Genomic DNA, 16,492 nt, shown 5'->3' with positions numbered 1-16,492 from the left:
TAGACCAGCTCCCACCGATACGGTGAGACCCCTGTATTTTCTACCCTCACTTATAGGTTATTATGTCATTGTTCCATCGGATGAAATAAACCCTTCTCTTCTAGTTAATGTGTAACTGCGACTCCCACGAGCAGGATTTCACACAGTGATAAAGCGGGCGCCGTGGCCGGACCTCACGTAACAAGACATTCTTTGAATAGAGACGCAGTTTATGGTTTAGTTTACACAGGTGACCAAACATGATTGTATGACACAGCAGAATCGGAGACCAATTTATGTAAAGGAGTAAAAACAAATGCTGAGCCGTGTGCCAAGGGGCAAAGCTCAGAAACTAAAGGAGCCCCAGGTGCTGGGTACCAACAAGCCCCTCTGACTTGGTGAAGACGTTTAGTCCCAGAGCAAACTGAACTTTTATCCCAGGTAAAGGAAAGTCTCTTTACTTTGCATATGACTGCTGAGCCTCGGAGAAAGGGGGTGTCAAGATGATATTAAAATATGCCCTCCAAGAGGTTGGACGAGAGGCCTACTACTTCTGCTTCCATCACTATGACGTTCAACACTCAAGGTAGGTAACATGGCCCAACATGAAGCAGTACCCAGGTAGAGGTGGATGTGAGTGGTCATTTAACTAAGTTGGGGGCTCCTAGTTTGATTTTGCTATGTGGCTCTACATCCCAGAGGAGAAGAATTTAGGTATTTAAGTATGAATACTAGAGATCCTCAGAATAAAAGTGTGACTCCCCTGGCTACTGAAAGAGTTGGCCAATCTCCTGGGCAATACCAAAGCTTCCTCAAAACCAATGCTTTTGGACGATTCCTTGAGTGAATACTCCATCGTGGCGTCCAATATGGGCTTTCGAAGGACGAGAATGTTGGATATAGGGACTGGGCATGGAGTGGCCTCTACAAAGAGGTTGACTTTGAACCTATAGGTATTTTTCCAGGAACCTAAACACCCTTAAATCATTCCATAATAGGACAAAGTACAGCGGGGCCATGCCAAGGAAATTATATTTCTAATGGGTTCCTTATGAGATGACTTTATACGATAGGTCCTAAAATTCAAGTGGGTAAGAACAGTGATACTTCCCAAGTCAATGCCACAGATTAGTTAGAAAATAGGTGCAAAAGCCCTGCCTGGTCGGCATTGCCCATCTCGTTTCTATGCGGAGGTTTGGTTATAGGACGGGTGTTTTTCTGCAGCAGGATTATGTAGGCAGCAGGATAATATTTTTGTGCACTCACCGGTTCCTCTCATTTCCTTGTCTCCACATCAGTTGCCAGTACAAAGAGGCTCAGCATGAAACTAAATCTTAATTAACCTAATAGCATACTGGCCATTAGCAACACTTGATACGTACCTGGCAAAGTGTTGTGTTGCGTCTGGTTTGTGACATGAAAGTAATATAGATGTGTGGGATAAGCGTATTACGGGCGCCAAGTTGGCTTCTCTTACCAAAGTTCCATTTTATTCTGTCAGCAGCTTCCAGCGTTTCCATGAATCATTTTGACTATTCATCTGTACCCGCCGCTGGCATATACAGTACACAGCACACTGTTGGTATACAATGTTGCCACTTTTTTTTTTAATTGCAAGCTACTGTTTCCTGTAAGAGGAATACGCAGGATGTGAATCACTGGTAGATTACTTGTATCAGTGACTCAGGGAAGTGGGTGAACTTTTAATATTGCGTATGTGTGTCTAAGGTAGCTCATAGTATGGCTCCTGCAGAGGGCACAACTACTGGGTATGGGTGCTGAAATGTTGCTGTTTGGCAGCAATGCCTATATAAAGAGGCTGCCAAAACCAAGGGCATGAGCTCCACGCATCCACCAAGCAGGAATGGGTAGGGCAAAATAAAGACGAGAACCATAACCGATTGGCATTTGCTGTTGATAACACGTAGCATGGAAATGTGGATATTCTCCAGATTGGCCTTAGAGATGCAATGAGGAGGCGTGCTTGATTGATGTCACTAACCTGTCTATGCCTCCTTCCCCTATGTGTACCGCCATTGCTGTAGTCCACACTGGTTTACTCAAGTTGCCCATCGAGCTCCTGTAACTTAATCACCATAGGCCTTTTTTAAGCCAACTCAGACAGTTGTGTGTGCCTGAGTATTCAGTCAGCTTTATGTTTAGTTACCATTTGACATTGCCTCACCATTCAGTCCTCTTGGCTGGCAATTATCTCTTCAGAAAGCTCATGTTTTGTTTCTCTACCATCTGCATTTACGCCCTGGCTCAGACCTGCTGATTAGTCCTTCATCTGCAGTAAGCATAAAGGACTCTTCACTGGACCTGTTCACACTTCAAAGGCTGCTGCAACATTGTGTGTTGTCAATGCAAGCAAGTATTCAGTGTACCTTTTCATCTCTGCTGCCTTTGTCCCTGTCCAGAAGCATCTTCCCACTGATAGAAAACAACTCTGCCTTTAATCATTTGTTTTAAGCTTTGGACAGACTATACATCTATAGCCACTGTCTGTCTACACTCCTGACTCCATGTCTTTATGGTGTTTCTTGCCCTGCTTGTCTGCCTGCCATCCTGCGTAACCTGCTGTCCTGGTCCTTGCTGAACCATGTGCAATCATTAAAGTCCTGCTCACATTCTCATCGCCTTCAGTCTATGCTGGTCACCCTGACCATCAGAGAATCCATCCCGCTCAATGGCAAGCTGAAGAACCAACACTCAATTGAAAAGGTTCCAGGAAGATTTTGTTGGTGACGCCAACTTTAAGGTATGGAAGTGCTCTTATAATTTAGCAAGTGAGTCCATTAGAAGAAGTCTCAGGGAAAGTGTTGATTGCCCATGCAACCAAGAGCAAATGGTTAGCCAACCACACGTGGAAGAAATGGGTATTTTTATCTAGAGGTTGGCATTTCATAACGACACCAGAGATGGCACTTCACTTGGAAGCTAAGATGCAGAGATCCGTGTTACTATAAGATGTTTAGAGGTTCTTGCTTTTGTTTCTTGGCATCTTGATCGTGGTCAATATTGATCGCATTATCTACCAGTGAGACATGTCCTGTTCCATTTCCACAGAGCAAAATGATGAACGATCAAATACCCAGTGCTGGATCTTCAGTGTCCCTTCAATGATTTAAATGCTTCCTGTTGTACTCTTTAAAAGGGGTTTTACGCTTTTGAATAAAATGTTTTTATGAAAGGTCTTTTGAAGATCATATAATTATGGGATATGTTAATCCTAGAAACTCCAGTAATCAGAGCTGGCACCAGACATTGTTTCTGTGCAGTGTCACCATTGGCAAAATAAAGCATTACACAGTGGCCGCTAAAATAATGAATTGACTGTCTGTGTAATACATGGGCATGTCAAGTCCTCCAGTGCAAGAATCATAGAATGTTAGAGTTGGAAGGGACTTCCAGGGTCATTATGTCCAACCCCCTACACAAAGCAGGATTCACTAAACCATCTCTGACAGATGTCTGTCCAGCCTCTGTTTGAAGACTTCCATTGAAGGAGAACTCACCACCTCTCGTGGCAGCCTGTTCCACTCATTGAGCACCCTCACTATCAAAAAGTTGTTTCTAATATCTAATCTGTATCTTCTCCCTTTCAGTTTCATTACATTGTTTCTCGTGTTTCCATGTGCAAATGAGAATAATAATGATCCCTCTACTGTGACGTCCCTTCAGATATTTGTAGACAGCTATTAAGTCTCCTCTCAGCCTTGTTTTTAGCAACTAAACATTGCCAGATCCTTTAACCGTTCCTCGTAGGACACACTTTGCAGTCCGCTCACCATCCTGGTAGCTCTTCCCTGAACTTTTTCCAGTTTTTCAATGTCTTTTTTAAAATGTGTCCAAAACTGAATACTGTATTCCAGATGATTCCTGACCAAGGAGGATTAGAGGGGGATAATTACTTCACATGATTTAGACTCTATGCTTCTCTTAATACATCCTAGAACTGTGTTTTCCCTCTTTGCTGCTGCATTACATTGTTGACTCATGTGCAGTCTGTGATCTATTAGTATACCCAAGTCTTTTTCACATGTGCTGTTGCTTAGTTCTATTCCTGCCATTCTAGAGATGTAATTTTTTCCCCAGATGTACTATCTAGCATTTCTCCCTGTTAAATACCATGGTTCAAGCTTATCTAGAGCCTTCTGAATCTTTCTTTGTCTTCTCTAGTGTTAGCTATCTGTCCTAGCTTAGTGTACCGTCACACATTGAAATTTCCATCGCTACGACGTTACGATTTGTGACGTTCTAGCGATATCGTTACGATATCGCTGTGTCTGACACGCTACTGCGATCAGACACCCTGCTGAGAATCGTACGTCGTAGCAGATCGTTTGGAACTTTCTTTCGTCGCTTGATCACCCGCTGACATCGCTGGATCGTTGTGTGTGACAGCGATCCAGCGATGTCTTTGCTTGTAACCAGGGTAAACATCGGGTAACTAAGCGCAGGGCCGCGCTTAGTAACCCGATGTTTACCCTGGTTACAAGCGTAAACGTAAAAAAACAAACCGTACATACTCACCCGTCGGTGTCCTTCAGGTCCCTTGCCGTCTGCTTCCTGCTCTGAGTGCCGGCCGGAAAGTGAGAGCAGATCACAGCGGTGCTGCGCTCTGCTCTCACTGTACGGCTGCACTCAGAGCAGGAAGCAGACGGCAAGGGACCTGAAGGACACCGACGGGTGAGTATGTACTGTTTGTTTTTTTACGTTTACGCTGGTAACCAGGGTAAACATCGGGTTACTAAGGCTACGTTCACACTAGCGTTGTGCGCCGTTGCGTTGGCGACGCAACGCACAACGCACGCAAAAACGCTGCGTTTTGAGACGCATGCGTCGGTTTTTGCCGAAAATCGGACGCAAGAAAAATGCAACTTGTTGCGTTTTCTTGGTCCGACGCTTGCGGCAAAAAAGACGCATGTGTTGCACAACGCAACAAAAAAAACGCATGCGTCCCCCATGTTAAGTATAGGGGGCGCATGACGCATGCGTCGCCGCTGCGTCGCCGACGCAAACCCGACGCACATTAGCTTAACGCTAATGTGAACGTAGCCTAAGCGCGGCCCTGCGCTTAGTTACCCGATGTTTACCCTGGTTACCCGGGGACTTCGGCATCACTCCAGCGCCGTGATTGCAACGTGTGACCGCAGTCTACGACGCTGGAGCGATGATTATACGACGCTGCGACGTCACGAATCGTGCCGTCGCAGCGATGAAAATTTCAATGTGTGACGGTACCCTTAATACTAAGTGGCTATAAAGATACCCTTTGCAGCCACTAAACATCTCCAATGTGAGTAGGTGGCCATCTGCTGCCTGTTTCTGTCCCTGGGTAGTGCCAACCAAAATCAGGTCTGTTCCTCTTTTATTTTTTATTATTTTCCTTTTCCACTTACTGGCTCTACCTTCCATGGATCATATGATTCTAGAATGTCCAGTGATCAGAGCCTGGCAGAAAGTGTTCAGTTTCCTTGCAGTGCCACTAGTGGCAAAACAAATAATTGCTCAGAATCTACTAAAAATCAATGGGCAGTCTATATAACTCATGGACATGTGTCCTCCAGAGCGAGAGATACTCTTTTTGTAGCCACTAAACCCCTCTAATGAGAGAAAGTGGCACTTTGGCAACTCTGAGCCATGTGTGTTGCCAACCCTAATCAGACCTGTTGCTGTAGATTTTTTTCCCTTTTTAGTCTGTTCCCAGCTCATCCAGCTACTGACAATTTGATTTTATAACTTCAGCGATCAGTGGATCTTGGCAGCAAGTGTTCATTTTCCCTGCAGTGCCTCTTCTGGCGAAACCAAGAATTACAAAGTGTCCACTAAAAATCAATGGGTGTTTTATGCAATGCATGGACATGTTAGGTCCTCCAGTGAAGAGATACTCTTTGTAGTCGCTGAGAACAGAGGGGCCTCTGCTGTCTACCCTCAGAGACCACCATACCTAATCTGACCTGTTTCTACAGATTTTTTCCCCTCCAGTTCCCGACTCTTTCTGCCACGGACAGTTCTCTCCTATTAATGTATCACTAATGATAAATACATCTGGTGCCAGCGGCGTGCCATCACCCGTTCTCCTAATGTCATTACATTTATGCAGTGCTTTAAATATGGACATTGTATAATTTATCTGCTCTGCTCCTGAATTTGTCTTTTCTTAGCAAAACGCTCTATTTCTGGGCCTGGCAGGGTGAGCCGAAGCGATAATTCAGAAGGGAAGCATGTAGTTTCCACATTTCTCCCCTCCTTTTCTCTCTTAATCTGTTGCTTTCTTTGACTTTCCATAAAACGCGTGGAGTTTCTTCCTTCGCATTACTAAAACCATTCCGGGCCTCATTTACTCCAGACTCAATAAAAGCCAGGACTGAATGCAAAATGCCAACGTATACAACTATGGCGAATATTCCCGGGGTCTGATTTATCCTAAATGGTTTGTTATAATAATCAGACTTTGCCGCCGTAGCGACGCGTTTCTTGCCGACTCAGTATTTTCTTGCAAACGACGCTAAAGCTTTTCACTATTTCAACATGATTACTTATAAACGGCATTTCCAAAATTAGTGCTTTGTTGTACGTGTAGGGGTTGGGGTGGGGGGATTACGAGCCGTGGAGTGGAGTGGGAAGATAAATGGCTTATTTAGGGAGGTAGAGCTATTGCGCTATAATGCGGCGGGTGAAAACAACCTCTTTTAATAGCTGTATTATGTTTCATTATAATGTAAAGCTATTAGGATTTTTACACATTTATTTCCCTGCATAGATTTGTTAGCCGAGCCCCGGACGAGCGCTCGGCTTCTATAGGAGCCCTGGTGGCTTTTATACGAGGTCTTTTTTTTTCATTTTTGCCATCGGGAAAACGGATGGAGCGCAGACCCGATGGGTTTTTAAGCAAGGGAAGGTAAATCATGTAACGTTTGCAGCTTTCAGAGCCGCGCGGCCTGTCAACATCAATTGTGGACTTCCTGGCATTTGCATTCTGCAGTCTTTTGTTTGCCTTCTTGCACATAGAAGTAATTGAATCAGCAGAAAACTCCAAATGTCCTCCGTGTTCCTTTTCACTGGCTGTCTGAACAGGAGTTGTTATCTCTTGCAGACCTGCACATTACTGAGGCTTGTTACTCAGATCGGAGGGAGCTTTTAACTGTTTGGCTGCGTCTGACGGGCACACACTGCTTTTCACACTGCCCAAAGTTGCCAGTCTGTCCTACTGTTTCAGACCAGTCTGGAGCGCCATTCTTAGAATTTTTACACTGTGATGTTTTTCTGTTGTTCCTCCTGGCAATACATCCATTTCCCTTATTGCAGGGGTGCATGTCTGAAACTGTCCAAAGAGTGTTCCCTCCCGAGGAATTTGTTAATTTAGTAAAGTTGAGCCAAAAAATATTTGCGCCACCCCAGGCCCAACCTTCTGTGACAGCCAGACTAGTCTTCACATCTGCAGCCCAGCATCCTTGGCAGCTATGATCAGGACGTCCGATGATGGCAGCACAAATGTTTTTGCTAAACTTTAAAGGGAACCTGTCACCCCAAAATCGAAGGTGAGCTAAGCCCACCGGCATCAGGGGCTTATCTACAGCATTCTGGAATGCTGTAGATAAGCCCCCCGATGTATCCTGAAAGATGAGAAAAAGAGGTTAGATTATACTCACCCAGGGGCGGTCCCGGTCCGGTTGTAGTCTGATGGATGTCGCGGTCCGGTCCCGGGCTTCCCATCTTCTTAAGATGACATCCTCTTCTTGTCTTCACGCTGCGGCGCAGGCGTACTTTGTCTGTCCTGTTGAGGGCAGAGCAAAGTACTGCAGTGCGCAGGCGCCGGGAAAGATCAGAGAGGCCCAGCGCCTGTGCACTGCAGTGCTTTGCTCTGCCCTCAACAGGACAGACAAAGTACGCCTGCGCCGCAGCGTGAAGACCAGAAGAGGACGTCATTGTAAGAAGATGGGAGGCCCCGGACCGGACCGCGACGTCCATCGGACCACAACCGGACCGGGACCGGCCTTGGGTGAGTATAATCTAACCTCTTTTTCTCATCTTTGAGGATACATCAGGGGCTTATCTACAGCATTACAGAATGCTGTAGATAAGCCCCTGATGCTGGTGGCCTTAGCTTACCTTCGATTTTGGGGGTGACAGGTTCCCTTTAATAGCCATCAAACAGGCAGGGATTGCCTGACCAACACAGGCTATGCCCACATGTTTTGTGGCTATGAAGCATATGTGAAACGTGCGGGGGTGGGGACCTGAAGATGTCACTCGAGCGGCCTCGATACTCTATGCATACCCGAGCACCCTCAGCAAACTCAGAATTTTCGGGGGACTCCCTAAACAGCCTCTGAGAAAGCAGGACTCCTGACTTGTCATGATGCCAAGATGAAGCCTCCATGGGCAGGGGATGAAGCATTAAAGCATGAAGTTATGCAAAAAAAAAAAAAAAAAACACACATCCTATCTCCCAGAAGGCAACTTCAAAAAAGTGATCAATGGGCCCAGAAAACTTGGGAGATGGTGCCCACCCCTGATTGTCCTGTCCTTAGACGAACAAAATGGCATCTGGGTCTGTGATTGATAGGACAATTGCAGCTAAAATCCTTCGAGCGCTATACACAGCCACCTGGCACAACACTGTGGAGGTCATTGGCATAACAGCCCTCCACGTGGGCGGTGAAGGGGTGCAAAATAATACCAGCATACAGGGGCAAAATAAAACTGCCCTAAAATGTCCAAATAAATATCCAGCTAGTGAATACAGCCAGATGCCCCAGATACAAGGGGGGGATATCGTCTAAGTCAGCGGGGCTACAACACAACAGCGCCCCTAGTGGTGACACCGCCATTTAGCTGGAAATCAATCCCTTTAATGCAATTTGGTTTAGGTGTATAGAGAGTCACCTGACTTCTGTTGTGTACTAAATAAACAAGAAAAAGGTCCTTGGTATTTATACGCAATGTATAACATTGTATACCGCGGTCTGCCCTCTGGTCAGGACTAGCTGCGCCTTGTATGGGACTAAAGGTACCGTCACACTAGGCGATATCGCCAGCGATCCGTGACGTTGCAGCGTCCTGCATAGCGATATCGCTATGTTTGGCACGCAGCAGCGATCTGGATCCTGCTGGGATATCGCTGGTTGCAGGGAGAGTGGACGAACTTTCTTTCGTCGCAACTCTCCCGCTGACACCGCTGGATCGCCGTGTGTGACGCCGATCCAGCGATGTCTTCACTGGTATCCATGGTAAACATCGGGTTACTAAGCGCAGGGCCGCGCTTAGTAACCCGATATTTACCATGGATACCATGGTAAAAGTAAAAAAAAAAAACACTACATACTCACCGTCTGTTGTCCGTCATGTCCCCTGGAGCTTGCCGTACTGACTGTCTCAGCGCCGTCCGGCCGTAAAGCAGAGCCCAGCGGTGAACCTGCAGTAACAGCGGTTCACCGCTGGGCACCGCTGTTACGGCCGGCCGGCGCTGAGACACAGTCAGTGCGGCAAGCGCCGAGGGACATGAAGGACGACAGAAGGTGCGTATGTAGTGTTTTTTTTTTTTTTTACATGGGGACTTCGGCATCGCTGAAGACAGTTTCAGCGATGCCGAAGTCGCTTGGTCGCTGGAGAGAGCTGTCTGTGTGACAGCTCCCCAGCGACCACACAGCAACTTACCAGCGATCACGTCGCTGGTCGCGATCGCTGGTAAGTTGCTTAGTGTAACGGCACCTTAAGGGTACTGTCTCACAGTGGCACTTTGGTCGCTACAACGGCACGATCCTTGACGTTCCAGTGATATAGTTACGATATCGCTGTGTCTGACACGCTACTGCGATCAGGGACCCCGCTGAGAATCGTACGTCGTAGCAGATCGTTTGAAACTTTATTTCGTCAAGTGTCCCGCTGTGGCGGCATGATCGCAGCGTGTAACAAAGGTGTGCACGATATTCCCAATGTCCCGTATGACTTCTACATCGCAACTACGTCATGAAATTATCGCTCCAGCGCCGTGCATTGCAAAGTGTGACCGCTGTCTACGACGCTGGAGCGATAATCAAGCGACGCTGCAACCTCACGGATCGTGCCGTCGGAGCGATCAAAGTGCCACTGTGTGACAGTACCCTAAGTCAGGTAGTAACAGTGTTTTTACATTCACTCCACATACTATAAACATGTGAAATCCTCCATTGTTATGGGAGCCATAAATTGCTTACAAATCTTTATGAGATCCATAAAAGGTTTAATTACTGGGAAAGCCTGGCATCCCCTGCTGGTTGTAAGTGGAATTACAGCAGCAATATCTATATGTCTCGTCTCCCTCTTAAAAGAAAAAAGGGGATTTATCTTGTTTTTCACACTGAGAGCATTATCGTCTCCCTGTGTAAGACCGGGTTCACATTTGCGTATCTGTGCGCAACCTTAGATCCGCATAGATCCACATGCGTCATGTGTACATATCTTTAACATGGTGTACGCAGGGACATGCGTTTGCATGCGGATGCGTACACATGTGTCTTTCGTGGTGTCCGGCAAACGCAACATGTTGCATTTTTTGAGGCGTCAAGTATGCGCAGCCATGCCCATGCGGATGATTGCGGATTGAGTGCGTCAAAAAAACGCATTACTGTCTATGGGAATTCATTGGTACCCAAGGATATGCGTGCGCATGCGTTCGATGCACTTGCGTACTTCGGACTGTGCATGTCCAGGACCTGCTTTGAGACACTACATCCTGGAAATTTCGAATGCATGCACATAACGCAAACGCAGGCAAAAATGCATTCAAACGCATGCACACGCAGCTTTTTTTTGCTGTCATGCGTAAGCTGATGCAGATAAAAAACGCTGCGTAAACATGCGTTTGCTCATGCAGATAATACGCTGCGAACATATATGCAAATGTGAACTTGTACAAAATGGGTGGGATGTTGTCATGAGACAATCCTTTTTTTTTTTTACGTATGTCTCACATACAGTGGGTACAGAGAGTATTCAGACCCCTTTAAATTTTTCACTTTTTGTTTCATTGCAGCCATCTGGTAAATTCAAAAAAGTTCATTTTTTTCTCATTAATGTACACTCTGCACCCCATCTTGACTGAAAAAAAACAACACAAATATAGAAAGTTTTGCAAATTTAATTAAAAAAACCAACAACCCTGAATTATCACATGGTCATAAATATTCAGACCCCTTGCTCAGACACCCATATTTAAGGCACATTCTGTCCATTTCCTTGTGATCCTCCTTGTGATGGTTCTACTCCTTCATTGGAGTCCAGCTGTGTTTAATTAAACTGATAGGACCTGATTTGGAAAGGCACACACCTGTCTATATAAGACCTCACAGCTCACAGTGCATGTCAGACCAAATGAGAATCATGAGGTCAAAGGAACTGGCCAAGGAGCTCAGAGACCGAATTGTGGCAAGGCACAGATCTGGCCAAGGTTACAAAAGAATTTCTGCAGTACTCGAGGTTCCTAAGAGCAGAGTGGCCTCCATAATCCTTAAATGGAACAAGTTTGGGACCACCAGACGTCTTCCTAGACCAGGTCGTCCAGCCAAACTGAGCAATCGTGGGAGAAGAGCCTTAGTGAGAGAGGTAAAGTTTACTAAAAAGGTTCAGATTGACCCTTACCTTGAAGATTGTGTGCCAGGTTTGCAATTCCCAGCCAGGTCCCTTCTTCTGCAGAGTCCAGGTAGCTTCAAAATTCAGAACTGCAGTGTTTGTGTAGTATACAATAGGTAGAAATTATATTTTATATTGGACAGGTAATGTTTGATTATGAGCCTTAAAGGGAACTTGTCACCCCCCCAGGCGTTTTTAACTAAAAGAGCCAACTTGTGCAGCACTAATACTGCATTCTGCCAAGGTGGCTCTTTTAGTTCGGATCCCTGCCACTGCTGAAATAATCGCTTTTATAATTTGTCCCACCTGGGGGCATGTCTTTTCCCCCGGACAGAAACGCCTCCCAGCCGTCACTTAGGGCCTCAGACGCAACAGCGACCACTTTGAGGAAGTCAACACGCAGCAGTCGCCCGTGTGTTCCCCGGCGCCTGTGCTTTAAGTTTTTTTTCGGGCATGCGTAGTTTGCGCTGCCCTTTGAACTTACAGCGCAGGCGCCGGGGCCGCAGCAGAAGACACGGGCAACTGCTGCGTGTTGACTTCCTCAAAGTCGTCGCTGTTGCGGCTGCGGCTCCGATCGCAGAAGGTCGTCTGCCAAGCAAGGGATGCACCGCGGTGGTCACTGACAAGGCAGTAAATCCGGGAGCCCCCGTGTGAGACGTTAAAGAAGGCAGAGGAAACAGAGCCCGGCGCGCAGAGGCCCTGAGTGATGGCTGGGAGGTGTTTCTGTCCAGGGGAAAAGACCTGCCCCCAGGTCTATTTCAAGGTATCAGGGACAAATTATAAAAGTGATTATTTCAGCAGTGGCAGGGGCCTTGGCAGAATGCAGCATTAGTGCTGCACAAGGTGGCTCTTTTAGTTAAAAACGCTTGGGGGGGTGACAGGTTCCGTTTAAAGGAATCTGATCAGAGAAAGCTTTGGCCCGCAGCCCCCAATACCCCTCTTAGCTGCTCAACACTGTTCCTCCAAAACCAGCTTCTCCACCATGACAGACGATCAGCTTCTCCACTATGACAGACGATCAGCTCTCCATCCTCCTGTCGAGATCACATCTCACCAATTGCACGCTTGACCTGCTCCCGTCCCACCTCATCCCTAACCTCGCCACAGTCTTCATCCCAACCCTAACACACCTCTTCAACCTCTCACTCACAACTGGTGTCTTCCCCTCCTCCTTCAAGCATGCCTTGATCACACCCATCCTCAAAAAGCCCTCCCTCAACCCATCCTTTGTGTCTAGCTATCACCCAATATCTCTTCTCCCTTATGCCTGGATCCAGGATTCTGACACTGTCTCCCCTGCTGCCATTTCCCATGGTGGCCTACAATTCTCCCATTCCCCAAGACCCACAAACAGACCTGGTGGTGGAATCGGCATACTCCTTTCCGTACAATGCACCTTCAAGGTCATCCCCCCAGCTCCATCACTTTCATTCCCTTATTTTGAGGTCCACACCATCAGGCTCTTCCGTGCCCTCTCCATCAGAGTAGCGGTCATATACCGGCCCCCAGGCTCACCCACCCACTTCCTGGACCATTTCTCTGCTTGGCTGCCGCATTTCATGTCCTCAGAACTCCCAACCCTTATCCTGGGAGACTTCAACATCCCCATAAACAGCCCCACTTCTACATCTGCATCCCAGCTTCTATCACTAACCAGTTCACTCAGGCTCTCACAGCTCTCAACCTCTGAGACACACAAGGACGGTAACACCCTTGACCTGGTCTTTGTCTGGCTGTGTTCAATCTCCTACCTAAATAACTCACCGCTTCTCCTCTCTGACTACAACATTCTCTCCTTCACGCTCACAAATCCTCGCCCACCCCAGCACACTCCTACCTACCATTCAGTCAGAAATCTACAAGCCATTAACCCTCATACACTTTCAGACTCCTTACACTCATCACTATCCCCAATCTCCTCTTTTTCCTGTGCTGATCTGGTGGTACATCACTACAATGACACACCCTGGACCAAGTAGCTCCCCTCACCCTCAGAACCTCCAAACACAGAGTAAAACAGCCCTGGCTCACTCTCCACATTTGATCCCATCACAGAAGAAGAAGTCTCCAGGCTACTCTCTTCTTCTCGTCCGACTACATGCACTACCGACCCCATTCCCTCTCATCTCCTCCAGTCTCTCCAGTCATCACTACTCACCTAACTACAATCTTTAATCTCTCACTCTCCTCAGGCATTTTCCCGTCCTCCTTCAAACACTATCATTACTCCGTTACTAAAGAAACCCGCCCTTGACCCATCCTGCACAAATAACTACAGCCCGGTCTCCAACCTCCCCTTCATCTCTAAACTCTTGGAGTGCCTAGTCTACTCCCGCCTTACCCGTTACCTCTCCATTCACTCCCTCCTAGACCCTTCACAGTCCGGCTTCCGTCCCCTACACTCGACAGAAACTGCACTCATCAAAGTGACCAACGACCTTCTGACAGCAAAATGTAACTGTGACCACACTCTGCTCATTCTTCTCGATCTTTCTGCAGCTTTCGACACTGTTTACCACCCTCTCCTACTCTCTAGGCTCCAGTCACTAGGCATTAAGGACACTGCTCTCTCCTGGTTCTCCTATTTTTTTGACCGCTCCTTCAGTGTTCTGTTCTCTGGCTCCACTTCGTCTCCTCTTCCTCTCACTGTTGGGGTACCTCAGGGCTCACTCCTTGGCCCCCTTCTCTTCTCTCTACACGGCCCCAATTGGACAGACCATTTGCAGATTTGGCTTTCAGTACCATCATTATGCCGACGACACACAACTATACATGTCATCCCCTGACCTTACTCCCGCTGTACTACAGAACACCAGTGACTGTCTGTCAGCAGTCTCCGACATCATGTCCGCTCTCTATCTGAAACTCAACCTCTCCAAAACTGAACTTCTTCTGCTCCCACCATCTACTAACCTCCCTAAACCTGATGTTTCCCTCTCCTTAGGTGGCACCATAATAACATCTTGGCAGCAGGCGCGCTGTCTGGGTGTTACGTTTGACTCCGATCTCTCCTTCACATCCCATATACAATCTCTTGCCCGCTCTTGCCGCTTACACCTAAAGAACATCTCTAGAATCCGCCCTTTTCTCACTATGGAAACAACAAAAACCCTCACTGTTGCCCTGATCCACTCCCGGCTGGACTACTGCAACGCTCTATTAATTGGCCTCCCCCTTACTCGACTTTCCCCTCTCCAGTCTATCCTTAATGCAGCAGCCAGGGTTGTCTATCTAGCTAATTGTAACTCGGATGCATCCGCTCTTCGCCAGTCGTTACACTGGCTGCCCATTCATTATAGGATACAATTCAAAGTACTTGTTCTCACCCACAAAGCTCTTCACAGTGCAGCACCCCCTTACATCTCCTCCCTCATTTCTGTCTATCGGCCTAACCGACCTATGTGCTCTGCAAATGACTTTCGACTAACCTCTGCAGTAATCCGTACCTCCCACTCCCGACTCCAAGACTTCTCCCGTGCTGCGCCAATCCTCTGGAATGCTCTACCCCAAGATATTAGGACCACTCACAATTTGCCTAGTTTTAGGCGCTCCCTTAAAACACATTTGTTCAGAGTGGCCTATCACGTTCCCTAATCAAAGTCATTTTATGTTTGTGTGTAGCCCATTCACTACGTCCATCTATCCCCCACTCCCTGAAATGGCTGGACCATCATTGTAAATACATCATTGTAAATACACACCTGTACTTTGTATCTCCCCCACCTCATTGTAGATTGTAAGCTCTCATGAGCAGGGTCGTCTTATTGTGCTTTAATTATTGTATTGTTAAACGTTGTTACTTATGACTGTTGTGTTTGAAACTGTTAAGCTGTAAAGCGCTGCGGAATATGTTGGCGCTATATAAATAAAGATTATTATTATTTATTATTATTATGCCTCAAAACTACTGAAACAGCATGTCCATCTTTAACTGTCCTCCCACCTCCCCTCCTGCTCCATCTTTGATCGATAACAATCTAGCTTCTGACTCCATCACTCAACTGAAACTGTCCTAACTAAAGTCACCAATGACCTACTAACCGCCAAGAGCAAGCGACACTACTCTCCTCCTTCTCCTGGACCTGTCCTTTGGCTTTGACACTGTGGACCACTCCCTCCTGCTACAGATTCTCTCATCTCTTGGCATTACAGACTTGGCCCTATTCTGGATCTTGACATATCTAACAGACCGTACATTCAGTGTCTCCCTCTCCCACACCACCTCCTCACCTCGCCCCTTGTCTATCGGCGTTCCACAAGGTTCAGTTCTAGGACCCCTACTCTTCTCCATCTACACCTTCAGCCTGGGACAGCTCATAGAGTCCCACGGTTTGCAGTATCATCTCTACGCCGATGACACGCAGATCTACCTATCCGGACCTGACCTCACCTCCTTACTCGCCAAAATCCCACGCGGTCTGTCTGCTATCTCAGCTTTCTTTTCTGCTCGCGTTCTAAAACTGAACATGGAAAAAACAGAATTCATCATCTTTCCCCCATCTCACTCTACCCCTCCACCAGACCTGTCCATCAATGTCAATGGCTGCTCACTTTCCCCAGTCCCACACGCCCGGTGCCTCGGGGTGATCCTCAACTCTGCCCTCTCCTTCAAGTCACATATCCAAGCCCTTGCTTCCTCCTGCCATCTCAAACTCAAAAGTATTTCCCGGATCTGCCCATTCCGTGGCTACGAAACCACAAAAACACTAGTGCACGACCTTATCATCTCCTGCCTTGACTACTGCAACCTCTTACGCTCTGGCCTCCCCTCTAGCACTCTGGCACCACTCCAATCCATCCTACACTCTGCTGCCCGACTAATCTACCTGTCTCCCTGGTGTTCCCCAGCCTCTCCCCTTTGCCAAGCCCTTCACTGGCTTCCTATCGTCCAGAG

The 16,492-nt window shown here is 47.2% G+C and overlaps 1 long non-coding RNA gene across 1 annotated transcript in view; it reads left to right on the top strand.

Annotated features, from left to right (window-relative positions):
* The first annotated feature begins 331 nt into the window (after positions 1-331).
* LOC143809302 (uncharacterized) overlaps positions 332-16,492 on the top strand; it is a 67,565-nt gene continuing 51,404 nt past the window's right edge. The window contains exon 1 of the long non-coding RNA XR_013222204.1: positions 332-565. This is a non-coding gene — a long non-coding RNA (uncharacterized LOC143809302). The remainder of the gene's footprint in view (positions 566-16,492) is intronic.

Source organism: Ranitomeya variabilis, chromosome 2 (assembly GCF_051348905.1).
Source record: "Ranitomeya variabilis isolate aRanVar5 chromosome 2, aRanVar5.hap1, whole genome shotgun sequence".
Lineage (NCBI taxonomy): Eukaryota > Metazoa > Chordata > Amphibia > Anura > Dendrobatidae > Ranitomeya > Ranitomeya variabilis.
The sequence above is the reverse complement of the archived record's forward strand: the minus strand, read 5'-3'. Positions and strand labels throughout refer to the sequence as shown.